Here is a 26,124-nt window from a genome sequence, read left to right on the forward strand (position 1 = left end):
AAAAAAAGAGGGGGCACATTGACACGGATTTGCAAGCTTACAGTGCTTTGAGTGATTGCTGGTACATTCCAGAGAAAGGTGACCCACAGGTTATGCCCTCATTGAAGCACTTTATTAAAAATGAGAATATCATGTGATGTCATCTCCTCTGCATAATAAGAGTTACAAATCTGTAATCGTGTCACTGAGGGGCCACGTTCTGACATCACACACTGTATGTTTAAGAGATAATAAGGGACAGATATTCATTTGATGCTTAAATTTAGGATTAAAACGGTCATGTTTGGTCTCTTTGCGACCGCCGTGAGCGCCTGAATATTGATGTGGGTAAATATAATTTAAGGAAAGTTATGAATAAATGTAGCTATTGAAAGGGTTAGTTAAACGTCATTTGGTAGGAGGCTTTTTTTACTCTGTCGGAAAACTGTTAATCTCACAGCTGATTTACGACAGCGGTCAGGTTTATGTTGGTCTAATGGGAAAAAATACTACATAAGAGAGCAAAAGATTATGAAAAATCAGATTTCAACAGAGGTGCGTCTGGACCAAACGCGTGAATCTCATCTCCTTCACCAGTGACCTCTCTGAGGGAAAACATATGACATATGGTGATGTATAGGTTTTCTTTTATGTTATATCCTTTTTTATTTTGAGTGACACATTTTGCTACAACAAATTTGTGTGTTAAAGTGCATAGTTTTTTCTATAATCAACAGGGACCTGGGACCCTCGCAATTATTAATATTACATCTTTGATTTTTATTTTCTGGGTGGTGGTAGTGTATGGATATGATTGCAATTGAGTAAGGGGTTAATATTAATTCATTGGAGGTACCTTGCGCAGGTGAATGGCGAGTTGGCTAGAGTAGCCGTGTGTATTAACCCTGGTTGTATATCTAAGTCATGTGCCCACTTGTGTGCTGTTTGTGACGGTGGTATATTGAGATGGATTTAGGGGAGATGTTAACTCATTTGAGGAACCTTTGCGAAGGTGAAGAGTGAGGCAGCTTTCAAGTTGTGTATTAACCCTTGTCCTGTAGAGGAGATATTGTCCATTTGAGGGACTTCTGCGGAGGTGAAAAGTGGGTGCGCTTGCGAGTGTGAGTATTAAATCTTGTCCTGTATGCAGGTCCCATGCTCACAGGGGTGTCTTACGTGACAAATCCCATTTTTATACTGCACTTTAATCCACGCCCAGCCAGCACTTACCCACACATCATCTATATAGCTCAAAGACTGAGCAATTATGTTTTATGGACTAATCTGATATGACACCTGTAACCCCTTTACTTCTAGGCCCCAGACTTATACCTGGTTCCGGAATAGGGGCCTGAGTCCTTTAGTGCTAACCGATATGCCACACGTGGCTTGAGGTCAGCCAATGGGAAATAAGTACATGGAGTGTGTGTGATATAACCGATTTTATATAGCAGATACCAATACTTAAGAACCTTCTGATCATAGATAAAGGATCACTACACTCGTAATACAGCATATATCATAACACCACATAAACTCTGCGCGGATGTATGTCAGAGTCAGTTGAGAGTTGTCCACCCAAGCCTGTGTATATGGGCCTATGTAATGGCGCAGACACACCGTTGGAGCTCTTAATGCACTAAAGTGTACCAGGCCTGTACTCCACAAAGGTGCTTCGGTACCACTTTCACTTGCAACCATTGAGGGTCCCCTCCGACAGCGCTAGATGCTCCATGCAGCTTCCCGGTGTGGATCCGCTGAGCCTCTTGCCACACTGTACTTTGTCTCACTCTGATAACTCTCTGCTCTCTATCAACGGGACTCAGACTGGCCCAGGGTCACTCTCAATCAAATCTGAAGGCATTCAGACTCGTGCAAATCTGGCTCACACCTGTTATGGGTAATGACATGCAAATGAGCACTCACAGTAAGTCACTTTAACTTCTTATCCATTTTAACATGGATCCCTTTACCCTTCTGCCTGCTGTTTTACAGTTTTTTTCAACACAAACTGGGACTACAAATAAGTAGTCTTTTGTAGACTAAATATATTTATATAGCAACTGTAAATATTACTGTATGTTCATTTGCATGTCTTAGACAGGTCTGCAACCCTGTCTTTCCCCATTATCGCCCAGCATACAGCGCTTCCACTGCAGCAAGGGATTCTGGGAAATGACATGCAAATGAGCACACAGTGCCACCTTTTGTCTCAAGCTCGTATTACACAAGCAAATCCTCAAGCCAATGCATACTGTTTTAAACACAGCTTTTAGACAGAGGCTGGGATGAGATGCAAAGCCAGTAAACCCACTCACAGTCATGTTTCAACCTTGATTGGTATCATCAGTGTGAGGTTGGTTGTACTGGTTAAACTGGTTTGAGACTAGACTAGGTATTCACCACAATTATTAAGGTTATGGTGGGTAAAAAAAAGTGACAAAAACCCTCCACAGTAAAGCATAAAGCAACTGTAAATATTCCTGTATGTTCATTTGCATGTCTTAGACAGGTCTGCAACCCTGTCTTTCCCCATTATCGGCCAGCACACAGCGCTTCCACTGCAGCAAGGGATTCTGGGAAATATATATTTTTATATGTATATTAAAAGAGCAATGTAATCCAAATAAACAGCAAATTATACATATTTCAAGTGAACTGAACTTTTTTTTTTTAAAGCCATGAATGGTGGGGTTTGTGAACCATAATTCACCAATCTCTATTCATTACTGAGAGAGGCAGTGTGTGTTTATTGTGGAAGGTGAGGCTTTGAAACTATTAATGAGTCTTTTCATTGCTACTGTTTTCTTTGCAATATATTGTACTGGTATAGGGAAATAAGTGAGGAAAAAAAAAAAAAAACTGGCAGCGGTGGGATTCGAACCCACGCCATCGAAATGACTGGAGCCTAAATCCAGCGCCTTAGACCACTCGGCCACGCTACCGTGTGAAAACCCAAGCTGTCTCTCTGCTCATAACAGCGAATCACACATACCATTTGTGCTGCATTTGCATTTCTCAGACAGGCCTACAGCCCTATCTTTCCCTAATGTATATCAATAGCTGTATATATTTTTCATTTCAGTTTGCTATGAACAACACTAGCGGAACGTTTAGATTTTTTTGCATCAATGTTACGCAGGCCCTCTTTATACGTATCTGTTGGTAGCTTTGCCAACAACGCAACCCGCAGCATGTCATAGCATAGATAAAATAAATAGGAGGCACTATGTATTATTATGTTGCTTTTATTGCATGATAAAATAAGCACAGCATTCGCAGATAAACAGCACTGCACATTTGTCTATGTGGAAAAGGTTCCACCTTCTACCACACGGTGGCGCTGTCCATCTGTCCAAATAAAACCAGAATAACAAAGACCTGCTGTTCACTGTGACGTCAGAGCCTTTTTAACCTCTTGGGTGCCTATGGCCAGCCCAGCATTGCTCTGCATTTTTGCTTAGTTTATTCTAAGTACAGTACTAGCTGAAAAGTACCCAGTGCTGCTCTGGAATTCTAAGAAACCAAAAAATACTAAGATTTAAAAATTGATCTTTTTTTTTTTTTTTGTTTGTTTCTTAGTGAAAAAAATGTATGTCTTTTTATTCGAATGCTGTTGGATAAACTATATTTTGATTTTTTTCCATCAGGCGCAAAAACAAACACATTTTTTCCAGTTCCCACTCTGGGGCATCCAACATAAAGTTGACCAATGTACAAAACATGGATTTTTTTCTCAATTCACTCCCGCTACATACAATCCTGGCGAATTTGGCTAAAATCAGTGCAGTTTTCTAAGGTTCAGTCCACCACCTTGATTCAAAATGGCGTCCAATTATATCTAAACATAGGGAAAAAAAACCTGCTTCTTGATCTCAGGCACTATTATGCAAAAATTGGTTACGATATCTTAAGAGGTGTCCAAATGCATCGCGAACAGACAAACAGCTTTCCAAAATATATAGCCGATTTCTTTTACACCTTGCTTACATTGAACCTGCTACCGATAGATCTATTTATGCTTGTATGTCCTTGTGACTTTGTGATGCCCAAATACTTGGCATATTTCTGTATACAAGGAGGATTTTTAGATTGTGTTAATATTGCCACATTTGCGGGACACATTGTACAGCGCACCTAGTGTGCAAAGATCCTCCAGAAAAACACATTCTCTCAGTCACAGGGAAAACACCTTCTCTCAGTCACAGGGCCCGTGGGAGAGTCAGGCAGGAACATTACGGGAACATTAAAGCCCTGTAGTCTTGTGTTGATAGATACAAATATTTTGGGTAGGAAAACCGTTTTGAATTGAATGTATATTTATATTTATTTATCTTTATTTAAACGGCACTGACAGTGCACTCAGCGTTTCACAAAGACAATACAGTACAAGGAATTATAATACAATAAGCGCATCAAAGTCAGACAAAAGGAAATCCCTGCCTCGGAGAGCTTACAATCTAAAGCTGCGGCCAAGGTGGGAGAGCGTTCGAGCGCCATGACGTCAGGGGCTGGGCGTCTCATGGCCAGCCAGTTGCCCGCTTGAGGGGGCGTGTCAGGGGGCGCGGCCGGCACGTCACGGAGCTGCTTTGCCCTCATTGGGCGAACCGCTCACGTGACGCATCAGCGAGCAGCCAAATCAAATTTGGTTGTCTCGCCAAGCACGTAAGCACCGCGCATGCGCTCACGCTGGCCCCACACACATTGCATCAATGTGTTTCATCGCGGCCAGCGGGAGCGCGCCCGCTCAGCGATACCCTGGCCGAGGCCTAAGTGGTATGATGGGAGAGTTAGAGGCAGCGGGTGAGGGAATAAGTGCAGAAGATGGCAGTGCCTGGCCACAATGGGTGGTAGGAGCGACTGTGGGTGTGGGACAGTCGGGCCGCAGACAGATTTCCCGGGGCCCAGGAGTAGAGTTACGACCGGGCCCCCCACCACCCCCGTTGGCAGTGTTGCGAGCCCCAATATTTCATACCTCGCGAGCCCCCTCTATTTCCCTCCCTCCTCCCATGTATTTCTCTCCCCTCCATCTCACCACTCTCTCCCCCTCCATCAATTACCCCAACTCTCACTTAATCCTTGCCCCCCCCCTCGCCTCACATGTATTTCTCTCCCCTGCATCTCACCCTTACTCCTTATTTTCCTCACTCACCTCTTCTCTCCTCTCTCTCTCTCCCCCTCCGTCATTTACCCCACTCTCACTCAATCCCCTTCTTCACACTCATTCCCTCCCCCTCATACAATCCCCCCCACAAAATATATATTTAAAAAACACCCCTAAAACAAAAAACTTCCCACCTCCAAATACATACAAAAAATCCACCTCCCCAATACATACTAAAAAACAATACAAATAACCCCCTCAATACATATTAAAAAAAAACAAATACATATAAAAAAAAACCCATACATAAACCCCCCAATACATACACAAACCCCCAAATACATACACAAAATCCCAAATACATATAAAAAAAACAAATACATATAAAACCCACCCAAATACATATAAAAAACAACTACATATAAAAAAAACAAATACATGTAAAAACCCCAATACATATAACCCCCTAATACATATTAAAAAAACAAATACATATAGAAAACCCAAATACATATATGAAAAACATATCTACTATATATTTGTGAAAGCACTGTATGTCTGCGTCCCTAGCGGCAATCTCATTGGTCCCTTGGCCCGCCCGCCCCCGCACACCTCTCATTGGGCTCACACACTCACACCACCCCCTTGGCCCGCCCCCCACACCTCTCATTGGCCTGAGGCGGAGTGACGGCCCCATGATCCCAAAAAAAAAAAAAAACCACACACACATTATATCTCTGACCTCTCCCCCCCCATAACACTCACCTCCCCCCCTCCCCGGTGCTCACCTCCCTCCCGCTCCACTCCCTCCCCGGCGGGGGGACACGCGCCCACCTAAGACGCGCCCGGAAGCCGCTCCACTCCCGCACTCACCTCCCTCCCGCTCCACTCCCGCACTCACCTCCCGCTCCACTCCTGCACTCACCTCCCGCTCCACTCCCTCTACACACCTCTCCCTCCCGCTACACACCACTCCCTCCCGCTCCACTCCCGCACTCACCTCCCGCTCCACTCACCTCCCTCCCGCTACACACCACTCCCTCCCGCTCCACTCCCGCACTCACCTCCCGCTCCACTCCCGCACTCACCTCGCTCCCGCTCCACACCACTCCCGCTACACACCACTCCCTCCCGCTCCATTCCCTCCCCGGCGGGGGAACAGGCAGGCTGCCACGCGGCGCCTAAGATGGCGGACCCCCTTCCTCCCTCGCGCTCCATTCCCTCCCGCTCCACTCACCTCCCTCCCGCTCCACACCACTCCCACCCGCTCCTTTCCATCCCGCTCCACTCCCTCCCCGGCGGGGGAACAGGCTGCCACGCGGCGCGTAAGATGGCGGACCCCCTTCCTCCCTCGCGGCGCCGAGTGAGAAGATGGCGGCGGCCAGAAGTACAGGTAGGTGTCGCTCCCCCACCTCCCCCCCACCTGCGGCGCCGCACGGAACTGAGAAAGGGCGCATCACGGGACTGAGACGTGTGTGTGTGTGTGTGTGTGTGTGTCTGAGTGCGACACTGCCCCCCCTCCTGTCCACTGCCCCCCCTCCTGTCCACTGCCCCCCCTCCTGTCCACTGCCCCCCCCTCCTGTCCACTGCCCCCCCTCCTTTCCACAGCCCCCCCTCTCCTGTACACAGCCCCCCCTCTCCTGTCCACTGCCCCCCCTCTCCTGTCCACTGCCCCCCCTCTCCTGTCCACTGCCCCCCCTCTCCTGTCCACTGCCCCCCCTCTCCTGTCCACTGCCCCCCCTCTCCTGTCCACTGCCCCCCCCTCCTGTCCACTGCCCCCCCTCCTGTCCACTGCCCCCCCCCTCCTGTCCACTGCCCCCCCTCCTGTCCACTGCCCCCCCCTCATGTCCACTGCCCCCCCTCCTGTCCACTGCCCCCCCTCTCCTGTCCACTGCCCCCCCTCTCCTGTCCACTGCCCACCCTCCTGTCCACTGCCCCCCCTCCTGTCCACTGCCCCCCCTCCTGTCCACTGCCCCCCCTCTCCTGTCCACTGCCCCCCTCTCCTGTCCACTGCCCCCCCTCTCCTGTCCACTGCCCCCCCTCTCCTGTCCACTGTCCCCCCCCCTCCTGTCCACTGTCCCCCCCCCCTCCTGTCCACTGCCCCCCCCTCCTGTCCACTGCCCCCCCCTCCTGTCCACTGCCCCCCCTCCTGTCCACTGCCCCCCCCCTCCTGTCCACTGCCCCCCCCCCTCCTGTCCACTGCCCCCCCCGCTCCCCTTCCCCCCCCGCTCCCCTTCCCCCCCCGCTCCCCTTCCCCCCCCCCTCCGCTCCCCTTCCCCCCCCCCTCCGCTCCCCTTCCCCCCCCTCCGCTCCCCTTCCCCCCCCCTCCGCTCCCCTTCCCCCCCCCTCCGCTCCCCTTCCCCCCCCCTCCGCTCCCCTTCCCCCCCCCTCCGCTCCCCTTCCCCCCCCCTCCGCTCCCCTTCCCCCCCCCCCTCCGCTCCCCTTCCCCCCCCCTCCGCTCCCCTTCCCCCCCTCCGCTCCCCTTCCCCCCCTCCGCTCCCCTTCCCCCCCTCCGCTCCCCTTCCCCCCCTCCGCTCCCCTTTCCCCCCCTCCGCTCCCCTTTCCCCCCCTTCCGCTCCCCTTTCCCCCCCCCTCCGCTCCCCTTTCCCCCCCCCCTCCGCTCCCCTTTCCCCCCCCTCCGCTCCCCTTTCCCCCCCCCTCCGCTCCCCTTTCCCCCCCCCCTCCGCTCCCCTTTCCCCCCCCCCTCCGCTCCCCTTTCCCCCCCTCCGCTCCCCTTTCCCCCCCCTCCGCTCCCCTTTCCCCCCCCCTCCGCTCACCTTTCCCCCCCCCCTCCGCTCCCCTTTCCCCCCCCCTCCGCTCCCCTTTCCCCCCCCCTCCGCTCCCCTTTCCCCCCCCTCCGCTCCCCTTTCCCCCCCCTCCGCTCCCCTTTCCCCCCCCTCCGCTCCCCTTTCCCCCCCCCTCCGCTCCCCTTTCCCCCCCCCCTCCGCTCCCCTTTCCCCCCCCCTCCGCTCCCCTTTCCCCCCCCCTCCGCTCCCCTTTCCCCCCCCCCCTCCGCTCCCCTTTCCCCCCCCCTCCGCTCCCCTTTCCCCCCCCCCTCCGCTCCCCTTTCCCCCCCCTCCGCTCCCCTTTCCACCCCTTTCCCCTCCCCTCCCCTCCACCCCTTTCCCCTCCCCTCCGCTCCCCTCCACCCCTTTCCCCTCCCACCCCCTCCCACCCCTTTCCACTCCCACCCCCTCCCCCCTCCCACCCCCTCCCCCCCTCCTCTAACCCTCCCCCCCCTCCTCTAACCCTTCCCCCCCCTCCTCTAACCCTTCCCCCCCCTCCTCTAACCCTTCCCCCCATCTCCACCCCTTGCCCCCCTCCTCCACCCCTTGCCCCCCTCCTCCACCCCTTGCCCCCCTCCTCCACCCCTTGCCCCCCTCCACCACCCCCTCCACCACCCCCTCCTCCCCTTCCCGCCGCCCTTCGCCTTTCTGCCCGCCTTACCGCCTCCCCACCCCCGCCTCTGCCTTTCACCCGCCCTTACTACGGCCGCCTCTGCCTTTCACCCACCGCCTCACAACCGCTGCACGCACTCAACAGACACCCGCCACACTCGACACATACCTGCCGCCACACACACCTGCTGCCTCCCGCCCCTACGCACCGACATCACTGACCCACCGCCTCACACCCTAGCAGGACCCCCACTCACAGACAGCACTCACAACCCACGCGCCACCCGCCGCCTCACACCCTATCAGGACCCCCACTCACAGACAGCACTCACAACCCACGCGCCACCCGCCGCCTCACACCCTAGCAGGACCCCCACTCACAGACAGCACTCACAACCCACGCACCACCCGCCGCCTCACACCCTAGCAGGACCCCCACTCACAGACAGCACTCACAACTCACGCACCACCCGCCGCCTCACACCCTAGCAGGACCCCCACTCGCAGACAGCACTCACAACCCACACGCCACCCGCCGCCTCACACCCTAGCAGGACACACGCCTCACATTTTTACATCACTTATAGCACCAAAATATACATTGTACTGTGGTGTGGTTACAATAAACCATTTTTATACAACATCGTATTACATTTTCTTCCATCTTTCTTTTCAATATTATTATCCAACCTTTACAACAAACAGTCACCTATTGTTCCACAATTTATAAATAATACTACCTATTACGCATTTACATCCCGGGCAACGCCGGGTCTCTCAGCTAGTATATATATATATAACCCCCATACATACACAAAACCCCAATACAAATAAACATATTTATAAAAAAAATACATATAAAAATCCCCAATATATATAAACCCCATACATAACCCCCCCACCCCCAATACATACACAAAACCCCAATACATATAAAAAAAAATACATATGTAACATGGTTAGTTTATTCTACCTCTCTTTCCCCCCCTGTCACATAAGCCCTAAGCAGTCTAGGCTGTGACAGGCCATCCTGTGGGCTTTTGACCCCCCCCCCCCTCATGCTCCTCTCTGAGTGACAGAAGGGTGGTGGTGACTCATGTCCTGTGTATAGCCTATCTGGTATAGGTACAGACCTTGAGCCCTCCCCTTCTGGTTCCTCAGAGAGGCAGTGCTAAATTTAGTCAGTCTGTTCCCCTCCTTCCTAAGGAGTGGGAGTGAGAGCCTCTCCTCCCAGCTGGGAGTGAGAGAGGCCAGTCAGCCCTCATGGTTGACTGGCCATACAAGATCTGAATGTTCCAGACTCAAAGGACAAGCACCATCCAGAGGCCTGGAATCCTCTGAGACCCTGCATCCGCTGTATTGGAAGATCTGCAGTTAATGCTCAATAAAGAATCCCTTGTTACATTTTACACCTGCCTGGAATTGAGTCAGTGCGCCTGGGTGTATGATATGTGTTTCAGATGGGACTGCCTCTAGGACACCCTAGAGCCTAATGAAGCTGGAGGCGCTGAACACAAGAGAACGAAACTAAGATTACACCAAAAGCCTGTCCTGGTCTCCTCACCATTGCAGATGACTCAGCTCTCCTGACCCTCACAGGTATGCGCACCACAAACACCTGTAGCCGCAACACATATCTCATAGAGGGTGGGGGTACATGTGCTACACATATAACAAAAAACAAATACATATAAAAACCCAGACAACTGCTTTGTCCGGCCGCCGGGCCCCCCCCCCGCAGCCACCGGGCCCGGGACACTTGTCTCGGCTGTCCCCCCTCTCTGCGGCTCTGGAGAGAGTAGCCATGGGTCCAGGCTATCGGGATGCTTAATTTAAGAGGTGAGTTTTAAGGTTGGTCAGTATTAAATTAGATAAACACTATTAGCAGGGAGTGAGGTGAGGGCAGGGAGGGGTGGGTGAGAGCAGGTGTGTATATGGGAAGGTACCGGATTATGAGGCAGCAACAGCGAGAGAGGGGGTGAGAAAAGGATTTGTGGGGGGGTGCTTTTTATTAAGAGGTGTAGAAGTTGTTGGGAAAGAGGTGTGTAAATAGTGGTGCAGTGTCTGAGCACACACATAGGTGGAGGGGAGGAGAGATGAAGAAATGTGGATAGAAGGAGAGTGGGGAAGTTGGAGCGAACAGAAACGTTTACGAAGGAGTGAGGAAACAGAAAAAGCAATAGGGAGGCATAATGAGATGCCGGGAGACAAAGGTAGGAGAGAGGTCCCAGGTATTGGAGACGATCAGGAGTAAGATGTGAAAGATCAGGTGTATAAATCCGGCCTGGGAGGGCAGTGTAGCACTGAGGGTAGAACAGGAGCTCACAAAGTTCGTCTATACATGTGTAATAGTATTCAGAGCATTTAGAAAGTCTCACAGTTACTGCGTTACTGATAAAGTGCTGAGTCCAGTTCCTCTCATATTCTTCACCTACAATTTAAATGCTGCAGACCAAGCAATATCCTGCAGTGTCCCTCATCATGGCGCTGCAACGTCACGCAGCGTCACGTTGTCATGGCCACGCAGAGCTTTTGACATTGCGGCGCCATGATGAGGGACACTGCCGGAAGACATCGCTATGGAGAAGGTAAGAGAGATACAGAGGCCCCTCGCTCTCCCCCCGGGCAATCAGTTTAATTGTTGTGGGGAAAAGCGCGGTGGCTCGGTAACCGTGGGGCTCAGTGCAGTGACACCGACTGCACCGCCATCCAGCCGGCCCTGGGAGCGTTCATGCCAAATGCACCGTATCAACCTGACATTATCAGTGACTTTGCACATGGTTTGTTCATTGAATGCCCACTGTCACATTCCTACAACCCGGCAGTGACACTTCCCTGAACCTAGAAATGCCCTTAACCTCCATGTCGAACATGTGACATCGGCATCCCTCTTAAGCCATGTCAAAGTGCGACCCAAAAGTCCGGACCACTGACGTGCAGATGTATTGTGGACAGATGCTTACGTGCACTTTAAATAGCCACGTCTATTTTGAGCCCATAAACAAGATCTATGGTGCAAGGTCATTATGGTATTAACTGTGTGCTATATGGAGTCCCTCTGTTATTCAAGGGGACATCCTTCTTAGGACTAAAGTGAACTAATTCCAGTGACATGTTTAACCCTCTGGTTGCAATTTCACGTACAGTAGCTACCACGTCATGGGGTCTGGTACTCCAGGGGCCACATGATGTAAGTAGCTACGTCATAATCTACTTGCTCGATTTTGTATGGGATATCGCGTCCTGCGCAGAATGCGTTCTTACAGGAACAGGATTCCATATACATTTATTACATATATTATTATTATCGTTTATAGGGTACAGAGTTATTTAAATTACATAAACAGAATGACAACCCAAATAAGGACTGTGACGGTAGGGGCAGCCTGGCTCATTATATTCGAGGTTAAGCCCGCTGGTTGCGCCTACCTGTCAAGATGGCGACCCAGTTCCTGGGTCAGAATGGCTGCCAAGCACTGTTAATAGGTGTTCCCTCAGCCATCTGTAAAACCAAGCTTGCACAAAACAACCTGTGGGATTCATGGTATTATGGGCCTGTGATTCACTTGGCGAGGCTAGCATGCAATGAGTCCCCGGACTATCCCTTGTATTGGGCCAGGTGCAGGGTGGAGAGACACAGGGGAGCTGGGCTGGGGTTCTATGTAAGCCGATGCCGATCAGAGTTCCTCAGTCATTCATGGTTGGTCTCTGTGTCAAGGCACTAACTGGAACTATGGGTTGTGACCCGTGAGGCGGTGATCCCGAGTTACTGGGATATCCCGAGACCGATGGGTCGTGGAGGCATCCTGGGTAATCTTGCTTCGGCAGCGCCCACCACCTAGTCAGCCAGGATTCCCCCGTATCCCCATGTCTTGTGACCGTGTTTTGCACTTGTACTGCTCCTTGTTGGCTCCGGACGAAATAAACCTTGTTTATTTAACCTACTTGTTCCTTCTGGTGCTTGCGATCCTGGTGTAAATTGTCTGGTTTCCCATGACAAGGATAAACAAGCGCAAACATATACGAAAGGTAATGAGGGCCTTCTCCACGAGAGCATGAGCATTTGATTGCTTCATAACCGTCCCAAAGGCTCTCCCATCCAATACCAAATAATACACTGACACCAATTTACATTAAAAAACGTCCACAGCGTGCGTGCGCGACACTGAGGTACATGGACGCAAACTAGTTCAGCTCCGTGGACTCCGTTGCAAATCTATTTCAATATAACCATCCAAACAATGTGAAACAGCCCGGAAAAGAGGTAGGGAAGTCTACTATCCCCCATCGCCGAAGCCACAAAAAAACACAGCGCAAGAACTAACCCGTTTCTTCTAAAAGAGCGTGCTTGCTGTGGCGGAGCAGGGAGACGGCGGCAGAATCCGCAGAGCCGAGTCCGATCTGGAAGAAGACAACACACAAGTCACAAAAAAAGAAGACCTGAAGGAACTATCGCAAGTGTGGATAAGTATTAGAGACAGGAAGTTATGAGTGCGGTTATATACCGAAGTCTAAACGTTGTTTAGGGAAGTTTTTTTTTCTCTGTCGTAAAACCGTCAATCTCACAACTGATTTACGACGGGGTTGGGTTTATCTTGTTTCAATGCGGAAAAGTAGTACATCAATCTTAGCAAGTGGTTCTGAAGATTTTAACGGAGGTGTATTTTGGACCAAACACATGACGTCCCATTCCTGCGCCAGTAACCTCTCTGGGACATATGGTACCGTCTAGGGATTTCTGTTTGTTTTATTCTTTTATTTTAAGAAACCGTCCTGAATTTACTGTATTTGTATGTTCTTGCACGCTCCGGAGAGTATCTACATTTTCGGACACATTTTGCTACAACAGGTTTTTGTGCATAGTTTTTCTATAATATAAACAGGGACCGAGACCCTGGCAGATCTATTAATTACATATTGTAGCATTTCTTGGGTGGTGGTAGCATATAGATATGATTGCCATTGAGTAAGGGGTTAATATTAACTAATTGAAGTTACCTTGCGCAGGCGAAAGGTGAGATGGCTAGAGTACTGTAGCTGTTATATTAACCCTGGTTACATATCTAAGTCACGTGCTGTTCGTGACAGGTGGTATATGGGGACGGAGTTAGAGGAGATATTGCTCATTTGAGGGCCCTTTGCGAAGGTGAAAAGTGGGACCGCTTGCGAGCTGCATATTAACCCTAGTCTCGTGCTCACAGGGAAATCCGCCACTGACTATGTTGTATCAACCTGATCACAGCGGAGGAATCCCTGGAACACAGATATCAAGACCAATGGGCCATGGATCTCCAACTAGAGATTTCCCAGGAAGAATGGGGAGATATATGGAGAAATGCGGTCCCAACCTTTATGAAATCTTCATAAATACAAAGCACATTTTTGGAAGGTTTGTATTACTTTTTAAAACAAAAAAATAATCTTAAATTTAAATTTTGGTATATAGTTATAGCTGTGGAACATATGTGCTTCCACTAAATATCCATGGTCTCGCCTTAATGTGTTGAAATGAAGCCGCAGTTATCCCCGTGGCTCAGGAAGATGTGAGCTTCATTCACCATTTTAAGCACGGAAAGGTGACTCCAAGGCATATTGAATAAGGGTACGTTCCGTGTGTCTTTTGTTAACCCCTTCATTGGAAGATAATACAGGACAGTGTGGATTTAGGGTGGCAAATTAAATCAACCTATCGATAAATTGCAACGTAGAAAGTAAAATAAACAAGCAAATAAAATATGCTGTGGCAAGAATGAGAAGTCACTTATCAGTGATCATATAACTCCACAAGACAGAGGACAGGCATCAATAGATCTGCCACCAGAAAATTAATTGTTTGTATTAATAACGCAGACATACGCTGCCGGATAATGAAATCTAGCGGTGGCCCCGGGCAATGACAGATCTCTGCATAGTTTAACGGGACGTAGTGCAAATAATATATGCAGCCTGACTGGGCTACCGATATATTTAAACTGTTTTACCTTCTCCCTTGGAATCTCATTCTTAGAATTATTTTTTGTAATTATTAAAAATAATCAAGTACTGCCACTACTTTCAGGTTCAGAACCCTCTACTTCCAATTATTTGGGGTTATTTTGACCACCTTTACTTGCATGGTAATGCAGTGCAGGTTCCCCTGTCCCAGAGCTGGCGTGATGTCGGTGCCTGTGCACCAAGCCCCACGGTTAAAGAGGCCCCGCGCTCTCCTCCACGACAATTAGATTGATTGTGGAGGGCAAGCGCTAGGTCTCTGTAACTGTCTTACCTTCTCCGGCGGCAATCTCCTCTTGCATGGTCCCGTCAACATGGCTCTGCGATGTCCAGTGGCATTGCCATGACAATGGGACGGGACGTCGCGACGCCATGCGGCGTCACATTACTGTGACAATGAGGTCGCCCTGTGCCACTGCGTTGCCATGAGTACGTGACACCTCATGGTGATGTCACGTCCCATTGTCATGGCAGCGCGACGCCATGATGATTGGACCATGGAGGGGGAGTGCCGGGAGGAGATGCTGCCAGATGATGGCGCCGGAAAAGGTAAGAGCTGAGGCCCTGCACATGTTCCTGCATCAAGTCCCGCAAACATCCCAGCCGGCCTTACCTTATCCTTAGAAGAAGAAATCAAGCGAGTGATAAATGTTCAACAATGCATGCCGGGCTGAGCTGGCCGCTTTCCTCTACTGCTCACTCTACAGAAGAGAGCACTGACATTCTAGGCTCATCCAAACACCAGCCATCCACAGTCTTACTGCCACAGAGCAATGAGAAGCCAGGACCTCCTCACTAAACCCTGTGCCATCAAACAACTTGTCCTCTCGCTCCCAGAACACAGGCACGCACAGATCAACAACCGGCCAAAAAAACACAACTCAATCGCCAGCGAAATGAAGGAGCAATATGTGACTATGTGGGAAAATGATATCCAGCGCTCAAAGAAGCTGGAGACCTACCCGCAGCCTACAGAAAGAATACACTCTGGCCGTATTTAGGGTAGATCAATAGGCGCGGTCCGCTCGCCGGAGGTCCCCCAAGGTGAAGTGTGGGGCTCTTGTGGGGGAGTGGTGCATGGCAGGCTATTGTGGGGGAGGGGCAGGTGTGGGGCTATTGTGGGGAAGGTGGTGCTATTGTATGTGTATTGTGGAGCAGGGGGGTATTGTGTGTGTGTGTGTGTGTGTGTGTGTGTGTGTGTGTGTGTGTGTGTGTGTGTGTGTGTGTGTGTGTGTGTGCATTGTGGGGCTGACGGGCATTGTGTTTGTGTGTGTATTGAGAGTCCAAGGATATTTGTATTGTGTGTATGTGTGGTGTGTGTATGGTGGGGGAGAGAGCAGAGTGAGAGGGTGGGGGGGAGAAGGGACAGGATAGGGATGGAAGACTCACAGCTCTTATCCGGAACTTTAATAGTATAGAAGAAAAACAAAACACAGCAATCCTCCAAGGGGAAAGATGAAGCCCAGGCAGGGCGGGCTGCACATTATACCAGCACCTGTCACAGGCTGAGAGACCCCACCACCGTGTAACTGTTACCCATGCACTGTGTACATTACACTCCCTACTATATACCCTGCTCCCTGTTACCCATGCACTGTGTACATTACACTCCCTACTATATACCCTGCTCCCTGTTACTCATGCTTTGGTAAACTGAAATGTGTTTCTGTAATGCCAATAAAGCTTATTTGATTTGAAAAATGAAATATCCCTGGTGTCCGCCTCACTGACAATCACTCAGCCATGTGCAGGGAGGTGACTGACATGGAACGTTGAGCTGGCGAGTGTGGGCGGAGCCGACGCTGGTGGGCGGGGCCAAGAAGCAGGAATTGCATGTCAGGCTGCAGCACTGTTTGGTGAGGGTCACAGTGGGTGAGATAATTGCAGTAGGAGAGCACTGAAGAATAAGCCTCTGCTTTGTGCACATTTATTGTGTGCAACCCAGCAGTGCATTTAGACCATAAAACCCCAAGATCCAGGCTCCTCCAGCTCTGCAAGGCCACCCCTGGGAGTGCCACCGCTGCAGGGTAAGGCAGACATCACTTCTTTCTGCATTGCAACATCAATATATTTTAGACATTTCCTTACATTAGTAGCAGTAACTCATCATATTAGGGGGGGGGGGGGGGCTGCAAAATAAGACTACTTGTAACTGTCAAGCTATTATATAATGGGAAGTGTAATAAGCAACCACTGCTTGGTTTGCTGCTATGAAATGAAACCTTCCACGTATAATATTTGCATAAAATTAGGATTGTTGTAATAGTGTAGTAGTATATGGCCCATTTGGCACTGAATGGGTTAAGTGGATCTGCTTGCAGAGTTCTAAATTTAATGCAGTGTAACTGGTTGTTAAATTATCTCAATGCACATATATTCTTTTTATTGGAAACTAAAGGGGTGCAGTATGAAGGCAGTGTTTGGCAGGTCCCTTATTGCAGAGCAGGAAGTGTGCCTGAGAGTGCCTTTTATGGCCGAGTGATCATTTCAGGACCCCTTAGGTGCATTCATTTCCAATTAGAGGTTTAAAAATAAACTTGTACCCACAGTCACCACCCAACTCATAAATTATATTTTTCTTATATAGTGGTGACAGTGTACCCAGCCCTTTACCTAGAATTTTGCAGGCACGCTGAGGAGTCCCTGCCCCGTACAACTTACAATCTAAATATATCATTTCAAATTTCTCTCTTAATTTGTGTGTTAACGTCATGGCAGGAACATCAGGCACTGATGCCATCAATGAACTGCTTAAAACATGTAGCACTTGAGTGTTCTCACATAGGTCTCTGCAATAGCTTTCATGATGTATTTTCTTCTGCGCGCTGATGTGACGGTTCTATGATTTGCATTACTAGTCTGTACATGATTCCTCAGTATGTAAACACAACGCAGCACAGCGGGATCCATTGTGATCAGACCACATGTTGTTTTTAAGGAAATACATACAGTACGGTACACTCCCGTCTTTCAGTGTTACAGGGCAGTCCTGCAGGAAACACGTACCGAGGTTACATGCAGTAAAAAGTCTCCCATATGCAAAACTGGGGCAACAAATTAACACCCAGATTTATCAAAGAAATACACGTTCAAACTGAGATGTTTACCATGATAAATCTGGGGGCCTATGTACTAAGATCATAATCATTTTTTGTTATTGCGGGTCAACATTTTAGTGCTAAACGGACGTACAAAACTTCATCAAACGTGCGTCTGATGCATGAAGACTTCATACATACTGTATGACGTGTAATTCATAACATGTATTTTAACACGCATTGCGTCATGTTGAGTACTTGATTGATAACTATAGAAATTAGAACCCAATTTAAAAAAATAATTATTTATAACTAGTATTAATAAATATAAATGCATAATAGCCAAACTGAAAATAATACATTTTGTTATCCTACATATTGAAAGATACACGCAGCGTCAAATACATTTTTGGTTGAGACATAGCAACTTAATTCCGCGCTAACAATATAAACAACCTTTTTAGGGTTTACGCCAGGTTAAACTTTTTAGATTCTCCTTTTCAGGGGCGCACACGAGCATTCTTTTTCAGTACATACCATTTCTATCTGTACACCTAGCTCAGTCCGTTTCTGTGCTTAAATTATTTTGTTTTCATTTTTTTTCCCCCATGCTGCTGGCACTGATGGAGAAATGTCAGGTTACTGCATAGGCCAGTGTTTTTCAACCAGGGTTCCTAGGAACACTAGGTTTCCCCGGGCGTCCCTAAAGGGTTCCCTGTCATTTTCTGGACATTTGAAAATTGTAACAAATACAGAAGAATTTACAGTGCATCTGATCTCAGACGCGCTATTAGAGAGGGTTGGGGTTTCTGACAATGCATCTGATCTCAGACGCGCTATTAGAGAGGGTTGGGGTTCCTGACAATGCATCTAATCTCAGACACGCTATTAGAGAGGGTTGGGGTTCCTTACAATGCATCTGATCTCAGACGCGCTATTAGAGAGGGTTGGGGTTCCTTACAATGCATCTGATTTCAGACGCGCTATTAGAGAGGTTTGGGGTTCCTGACAATGCATCTAATCTCAGACGCGCTATTAGAGAGGTTTGGGGTTCCTGACAATGCATCTAATCTCAGACACGCTATTAGAGAGGGTTGGGGTTCCTTACAATGCATCTGATCTCAGACGCGCTATTAGAGAGGGTTGGGGTTCCTTACAATGCATCTGATCTCAGACGCGCTATTAGAGAGGGTTGGGGTTCCTTACAATGCATCTGATCTCAGACGCGCTATTAGAGAAACCAAAACAAGGTTGGAAACCACAGGCATAGGTGCACACAAGCACAATTTTAAATGCACCATAAAAGCAGCTAGTGACTTCATACATAGGTCCAATGTGTTTTACTTGAATTCACAACTTCTGCGATATTTGCAATGCAATAAGTGCTGGGCGTTAACATGCAGCTGTACAAGATGATATTACATGATGGTACCAGAGTTGTAAATGCCTTGTTGCCATGATGGTGATATTGTCCCTGTTTATAGTAACGACTCATAAATCAATGATTATAATTTCATTTCTCTGGAGGCTGGCGCAGCGTTAAATATTTGTTTAGTCCCATGTGAAATTGCAGCCTGATCATGCCTCTTCCATATGGCACAATAAAATCTAGCAGTGGGAAAAAAAATGTGTACGTGTGTATGTATGTATATACACATACAGGGAACATATTCGCGAGGTATACAGTGGGATTTTAGGTTGGTATCATTCAAAATACAACTGTCCAACACAGTGTTTTTCATCAGGGGTTGCTAGGAAGTGTTGGGTTCCCCTGACATCCCTAAAGGGTTCCATGCAATTTTCAGCTCATTTGACAATTGTACCAAATACAACAGAAGCATTTCCAATGTATCTGATCTCAGACGCGCTATTAGAGAGGGTTGGGGTTCCTTGCAATGCATCTGATATCAGACGCGCTATTAGAGAGGGTTGGGGTTCCTGACAATGCATCTGATGTCGGACGCGCTATTAGAGAGGATTGGGGTTCCTGACAATGCATCTGATGTCGGACACGCTATTAGAGAGGGTTGGGGTTCCTTACAACGCATCTGATCTCACACACGCTATTAGAGAGGGTTGGGGTTCCTGACAATGCATCTGATCTCAGACGCGCTATTAGAGAGGGTTGGGGTTCCTGACAATGCATCTGATCTCAGACGCGCTATTAGAGAGGGTTGGGGTTCCTGACAATGCATCTGATCACAGACATGCTATTAGAGAGGGTTGGGGTTCCTTACAATGCATCTGATCTCAGACGCGCTATTAGAGAGGGTTGGGGTTCCTTACAACGCATCTGATCTCAGACGCGCTATTAGAGAGGGTTGGGGTTCCTGACAATGCATCTGATCTCAGACGCGCTATTAGAGAGGGTTGGGGTTCCTGACAATGCATCTGATGTCGGACACGCTATTAGAGGGTTGGGGTTCTTTTCAATGTATCTGATCTCGGGGACCGGGGGTGCTGGGTCTTTGGATGTTGAGGGACGATGGAAAAGATTCAAGGGAACCCCCCCAGTTCAGTTAAAGCTAACATATATTTTGAGGGGGATTGGTGCATTAAAAAGCTTTTCAGCTGTAAAATATAGTAACTATAAAAATTGAACAAAGGCTCAAACTGTGAAACAGTAATTCTTGGTATTTTTTTTTTTTAAACAATATTTAGGGTCTTGGTAAAAGCAACTGAATTTTTAACCTAAACCTGCCTGCTTTAAACTGGTTGTTAGTTCTTCACCTCAGGTAGTCTGGAAACAGGCCTTCCTTGGTGTTTTCCCATAAACAGACAGACCTTGCCACTCTGGTTTAGCAGACAGGCCTTGCCACTCTGGTTTAGCAGACAGGCCTTGCCACTCTGGTTTAGCAGACAGGCCTTGCCACTCTGGTTTAGCAGACAGGCCTTGCCATTCTGGTTTAGCAGACAGGCCTTGCCATTCTGGTTTAGCAGACAGGCCTTGCCACTCTGGTTTAGCAGACAGGCCTTGCCATTCTGGTTTAGCAGACAGGCCTTGCCATTCTGGTTTAGCAGACAGGCCTTGCCATTCTGGTTTAGCAGACAGGCCTTGGTATTATTCCAGCAATTTTTTTTGTAAAATCCGCTATTGCAATTTGATATTGTCCAGGAATCAGGCCAGTCAGCACTCACTGTTACAGGATGTGTTCCTTACCTCTATTTATCTATTTTATTTATAAAATGTGTTACCAGGAAGTAATACTGAGAGTTACATCTCGTAGTTAAGACGACAAATAATACATGGTTACAAATATAGTTGCATTAAGTGAACAAGGTTATACATTATATACTGTACAAGATATTGCTTGCACAGTAAGAGATAATAAATATTATAGGCGGTTTGTGGAAGTAAAAATAAGGTCACAGTTTCATTTTCAAATGCTGTTTAGATAAAGCTGTCAGCCAGCCCGCTTGTCCCTGTATGCTGACGACCCTGTGCGTACTGTACTGCAAGTAGTATGGCGGGAGACCCTTACACCGCCGCAGTATGTCGGGAGACCCTTACACCACCGCAGTATGGCGGGAGACCCTTACGCTGCCTCCAGCTGGTCTTACACCACCGCAGTATGTCGGGAGACCCTTACACCACCGCAGTATGGCGGGAGATCATTACACCACCTCCGGCTGTTCTTACACCGCCGCAGTATGGCAGGAGACCCTTACACCACCTCCGGCTGTTCTTACACCGCCGCAGTATGGCAGGAGACCCTTACACCACCTCCGGCTGTTCTTACACCGCCGCAGTATGGCGGGAGACCCTTACACCACCTCCGGCTGTTCTTACACCGCCGCAGTATGGCGGGAGACCCTTACACCACCTCCGGCTGTTCTTACACCGCCGCAGTATGGTGGGAGACCCTTACACCACCTCCGGCTACCCTTACACTGCCGCAGTATGTCGGGAGACCCTTACACCACCTCCGGCTGGTCTTACATTGCCGCAGTATGGCGGGGACCCTTACACCACCGCAGTATGGCGGGGACCCTTACACCGCCGCAGTATGGCGGGAGACCCTTACACTGCCGCAGTATGGCGGGGACCCTTACACCACCGCAGTATGGCGGGGACCCTTACACCGCCGCAGTATGGCGGGAGATCATTACACTGCCGCAGTATGGCGGGAGACCCTTACACCACCTCCGGCTGGTCTTACACCGCCGCAGTATGGCGGGAGACCCTTACACTGCCGCAATATGGCGGGAGACCCTTACACTGCCGCAGTATGGCGGGAGATCATTACACTGCCGCAGTATGGCGGGGACCCTTACACCGCCGCAGTATGGCGGGAGACCCTTACACCGCCGCAGTATGGCGGGAGACCCTTACACTGCCGCAGTATGGCGGGGACCCTTACACTGCCGCAGTATGTCGGGAGACCCTTACACCACCTCCGGCTGGTCTTACACTGCCGCAGTATGGCGGGAGACCCTTACACTGCCGCAGTATGGCGGGAGACCCTTACACTGCCGCAGTATGGCGGGAGACCCTTACACCGCCGCAGTATGGCGGGGACCCTTACACCGCCGCAGTATGGCGGGGACCCTTACACCGCCGCAGTATGGCGGGAGATCATTACACCGCCTCCGGCTGGTCTCACACCGCCGCAGTATGGCGGGAGATCATTACACTGCCGCAGTATGGCGGGGACCCTTACACGCCGCAGTATGGCGGGAGATCATTACACCGCCTCCGGCTGGTCTCACACCGCCGCAGTATCGCGGGAGACCCTTAGGCTGCATCTATAGTATGTCGACGGAGCGGAACGGAGGGGAGGCGCACACGCTGCAATGCGCTTGCTGAAGCCTGAGCTTTTTTGTGGCTTTGCAGAGTATGCAGCGGGCGCGATTTGGGGGCGTGGCAATGACGTTCCGGCGCGGACGTCACTTCCACTACCTCACATCCTGAACCACAGGCATTTTTTCAGATGCAGCATCTGAAGCACTGTGGTACTTTCCCCCGGTCTGGAAATGAACTTTAATTTTGTGTGTGTTGTTTGTGTTGTGTGTGTTTGTGTTGTGCGTGTTTACCACCGGCATACAAAAAAGAAAAATGGCGTCACTTTGAAAATGTAACTTCACTTTGATTGGAGAAGCAGGTCATGTGATCATGCAATCGCGCAAAAAAAAATCACTGGGCTCTGTCTCCTTCAATTTCGCGCCTTTGCCAGCTCCGTCTGACGTGCGCGCTGGCGCCATCTATAGACATCCTCAAAGAGGACCATAGATGTGAACGTGCAGCGTGCGCGCGCCTCCCCTCCGTCTGACATACTATAGACGCAGCCTTACACCGCCGCAGTATGGCGGGAAACCCTTACACCGCCGCAGTATGGCGGGAAACCCTAATGCTGCAGGCAGCTGGTAACACTGTATTGCAGGGAATGCTCCACGCTCGGCCCCTCACCCCCTTGGCTGCCCGGGCATTCCTAAGACTTCTGCCTTGTCTTTCCTTACCTCCGTTATTTTTCTTCTGGCTACTGTATATTTGACCTAAAGCAGGAACTAGTGAATTTTTTTTTTTTTAAACGAACATACCATTATTACCGTACATATTAGGCCCCGGAGACGCTTACCGCTGGTGTGCTGAGGCGCGCTGAGGCTCAGGGAAAGCGGGTGCATTCCCTGGCCTTGCGGTTGCTTACCGCACGCGCTCTCAGCAGGCCGTCAGGGGGCGGTCCGGGGGCGGGCGCGTCACTGGCCGGGGGCGGGCCAGTGACGTCACGGAGCTGGTTCGCCCTCATTGGGCGAACCGCTCACGTGACCGGCCTGTGTCGCCGGCAAGCGGGGGAATTTAAAATTCCCCCAAGACCTGCGCTTCCGCAAGCGCGCGGAAGCGCAGGTGAGCCCCTACTAAAGCCACTCTAATTGCGGCTGTAGGGGCTCAGTGCTGAGCGGGAGCACGCTTCCGCAAGCACGCAGCAAACATGTCCGGGGCCTTAGATGACATCTATCTTATACTATATTAGTGAAAGCACTGTATGCCTGCCTGCATGCATGCATGCCTGCCTGGATGTCCGGTGTCCCTAGGGGCAATCTCATTGGTCCCTTGGCCCGCCCGCCCCCGCACACCTCTCATTGGCCTCACACACACACCACCCCCTTGGCCCGCCCCCCACACCTCTCATTGGCCTGAGGCGGAGTGACGGGCCAAAGGTCCAAAAAAAAAAAACACACACACACACACACACACCTCTCCCCCTCCCCGCTCCAAATCACCTCTCCCCGCTCCAAATCACCTCTCCCCCTCCCCGCTCCAAATCACCTCTCCCCCCTCCCCGCTCCAAATCACCTCTCCCCCTCCCCAGCGGCATCACCTCTCCCCCTCCCCGCTCCAAATCACCTCTCCCCCTCCCCAGCGGCATCACCTCTCCCCCTCCCCGCTCCAAATCACCTCTCCCCCCTCCCCGCTCCAAATCACCTCTCCCCCTCCCCAGCGGCATCACCTCTCCCCCTCCCCAGCGGCGCTCAAACTCAACTCTCCCCCTCCCCAGCGGCATCACCTCTCCCCCTCCCCAGCGGCATCACCTCTCCCCCTCCCCAGCGGCATCACCTCTCCCCCCTCCCCGCTCCAAATCACCTCTCCCCCCTCCCCGCTCCAAATCACCTCTCCCCCTCCCCAGCGGCATCACCTCTCCCCCCTCCCCGCTCCAAATCACCTCTCCCCCTCCCCAGCGGCATCACCTCTCCCCCCTCCCCGCTCCAAATCACCTCTCCCCGCTCCAAATCACCTCTCCCACTCCCCAGCGGCATCACCTCTCCCCCCTCCCCGCTCCAAATCACCTCTCCCCGCTCCAAATCACCTCTCCCCTACCCCCGGCGGGGGAACAGGCAGCTGCCACGCGGCGCGTAAGATGGCGGCTCCCCTTCCTCCCTCGCGGCGCCGAGTCAGACGATGGCGGCGCCCGGAAGTACAGGTAGGTGTCGCTCCCCCACCTCCGGCGCCAAACGGAACTGAGAAAGGGCGCATCAACTGAGACGTGTGTGTGTGTGTGTGTGTGTGTGTGTGTGTGTCACTGTCCACTGCCCCCCCTCCTGTCCACTGCCCCCCCCTCCTGTCCACTGCCCCCCCTCCTGTCCACTGCCCCCCCCTGTCCACTGCCCCCCCCTCCTGTCCACTGCCCCCCCGTCCTGTCCACTGCCCCCCCCCTCCTGTCCACTGCCCCCCCCCCCTCCCGTCCACTGCCCCCCCCTCCTGTCCACTGCCCCCCCCCTCCTGTCCACTGCCCCCCCCCTCCAGTCCACTGCCCCCCCCCTCCAGTCCACTGCCCCCCCCCTCCTGTCCACTGCCCCCCCCCTCCTGTCCACTGCCCCCCCCCTCCTGTCCACTGCCCCCCCCGTCCTGTCCACTGCCCCCCCCCTCTCCTGTCCACTGCCCCCCCCCTCTCCTGTCCACTGCCCCCCCGTCCTGTCCACTGCCCCCCCCTCTCCTGTCCACCGCCCCCCCTCTCCTGTCCACCGCCCCCCCCCTCTCCTGTCCACCTCCCCCCCCTCTCCTGTCCACTGCCCCCCCTTCCTGTCCACGCCCCCCCCGCCTTTGACGCCCCCCCTGCCTTTGACGCCCCCCCTGCCTTTGACGCCCCCCCCCACTGCCTTTGACGCCCCCCCCTGCCTTTGACGCCCCCCCCTGCCTTTGACGCCCCCCCCCCTGCCTTTGACGCCCCCCCCCTGCCTTTGACGCCCCCCCCCCTGCCTTTGACGCCCCCCCCTGCCTTTGACGCCCCCCCCTTGCCTTTGACGCCCCCCCCTGCCTTTGACGCCCCCCCTGCCTTTGACGCCCCCACCCCCCTGCTTTTGACGCCCCCCCCCCTGCCTTTGACGCCCCCCCCCTGCCTTTGACGCCCCCCCCCCTGCCTTTGACGCCCCCCCCTGCCTTTGACGCCCCCCCCCCTGCCTTTGACGCCCCCCCTGCCTTTGACGCCACCCTCCCCTCTCCCTTTGACGCCACCCTCCCCTCCCTTTGACGCCCCCCCCCCTCCCTTTGACGCCCCCCCCTCCCTTTGACGCCCCCCCCCCTCCCTTTGACGCCCCCCCCTCCCTTTGATGCCCCCCCCCTCCCTTTGACGCCCCCCCCCCTCCCTTTGACGCCCCCCCTCCCTTTGACGCCCCCCCCCTCCCTTTGAGGCCCCCCCCTCCCTTTGACGCCCCCCCCTCCCTTTGACGCCCCCCCTCCCTTTGACGCCCCCCCCTCCCTTTGACGCCCCCCCTCCCTTTGACGCCCCCCCCCCGCCTTTGACGCCCCCCCCGCCTTTGACGCCCCCCCCCTGCCTTTGACGCCCCCCCCCTTCCTTTGACGCCCCCCCTGCCTTTGACGCCCCCCCCTGCCTTTGACGCCCCCCCCTGCCTTTGACGCCCCCCCCCTGCCTTTGACATCCCCCCTGCCTTTGACGCCTCCCCTCCCTGCCTTTGACGCCTCCCCTCCCTGCCTTTGACGCCTCCCCTCCCCTGACTCCCCTCCCTGGTGCTCCCCTCCCCGGCGCTCCACTCACATCACCTCCCACACACTGACTGACACACAACTTACTGACACACACACACGCTGACTGACGCACACACACACGCACACTAACTGACGCGCGCACACACACTGATGACACACACACACTGACTGACA

General features: G+C 51.7%; 1 protein-coding gene and 1 non-coding gene across 3 annotated transcripts in view; one reads left to right on the forward strand and one right to left on the reverse strand.

The window, feature by feature from the left end:
- Positions 1-2,842: 2,842 nt before the first annotated feature.
- Positions 2,843-2,924, reverse strand: TRNAL-UAG (transfer RNA leucine (anticodon UAG)). Its single transcript has one exon. It is a non-coding gene; the product is annotated as a tRNA-Leu (tRNA).
- Positions 2,925-16,275: 13,351 nt separating this feature from the next.
- Positions 16,276-26,124, forward strand: part of EEF2K (eukaryotic elongation factor 2 kinase) — a 103,312-nt gene continuing 93,463 nt past the window's right edge. The window contains exon 1 of one of the 2 annotated variants that reach the window (XM_075565407.1): positions 16,276-16,499. The gene's annotated coding sequence lies outside the window, so the exon portion shown is untranslated. The remainder of the gene's footprint in view (positions 16,500-26,124) is intronic. The other variant, XM_075565408.1, reaches the window with a different exon arrangement.

The sequence above is a fragment of the Ascaphus truei genome, chromosome 11 (genome assembly GCF_040206685.1).
Source record: "Ascaphus truei isolate aAscTru1 chromosome 11, aAscTru1.hap1, whole genome shotgun sequence".
Taxonomy (NCBI): domain Eukaryota; kingdom Metazoa; phylum Chordata; class Amphibia; order Anura; family Ascaphidae; genus Ascaphus; species Ascaphus truei.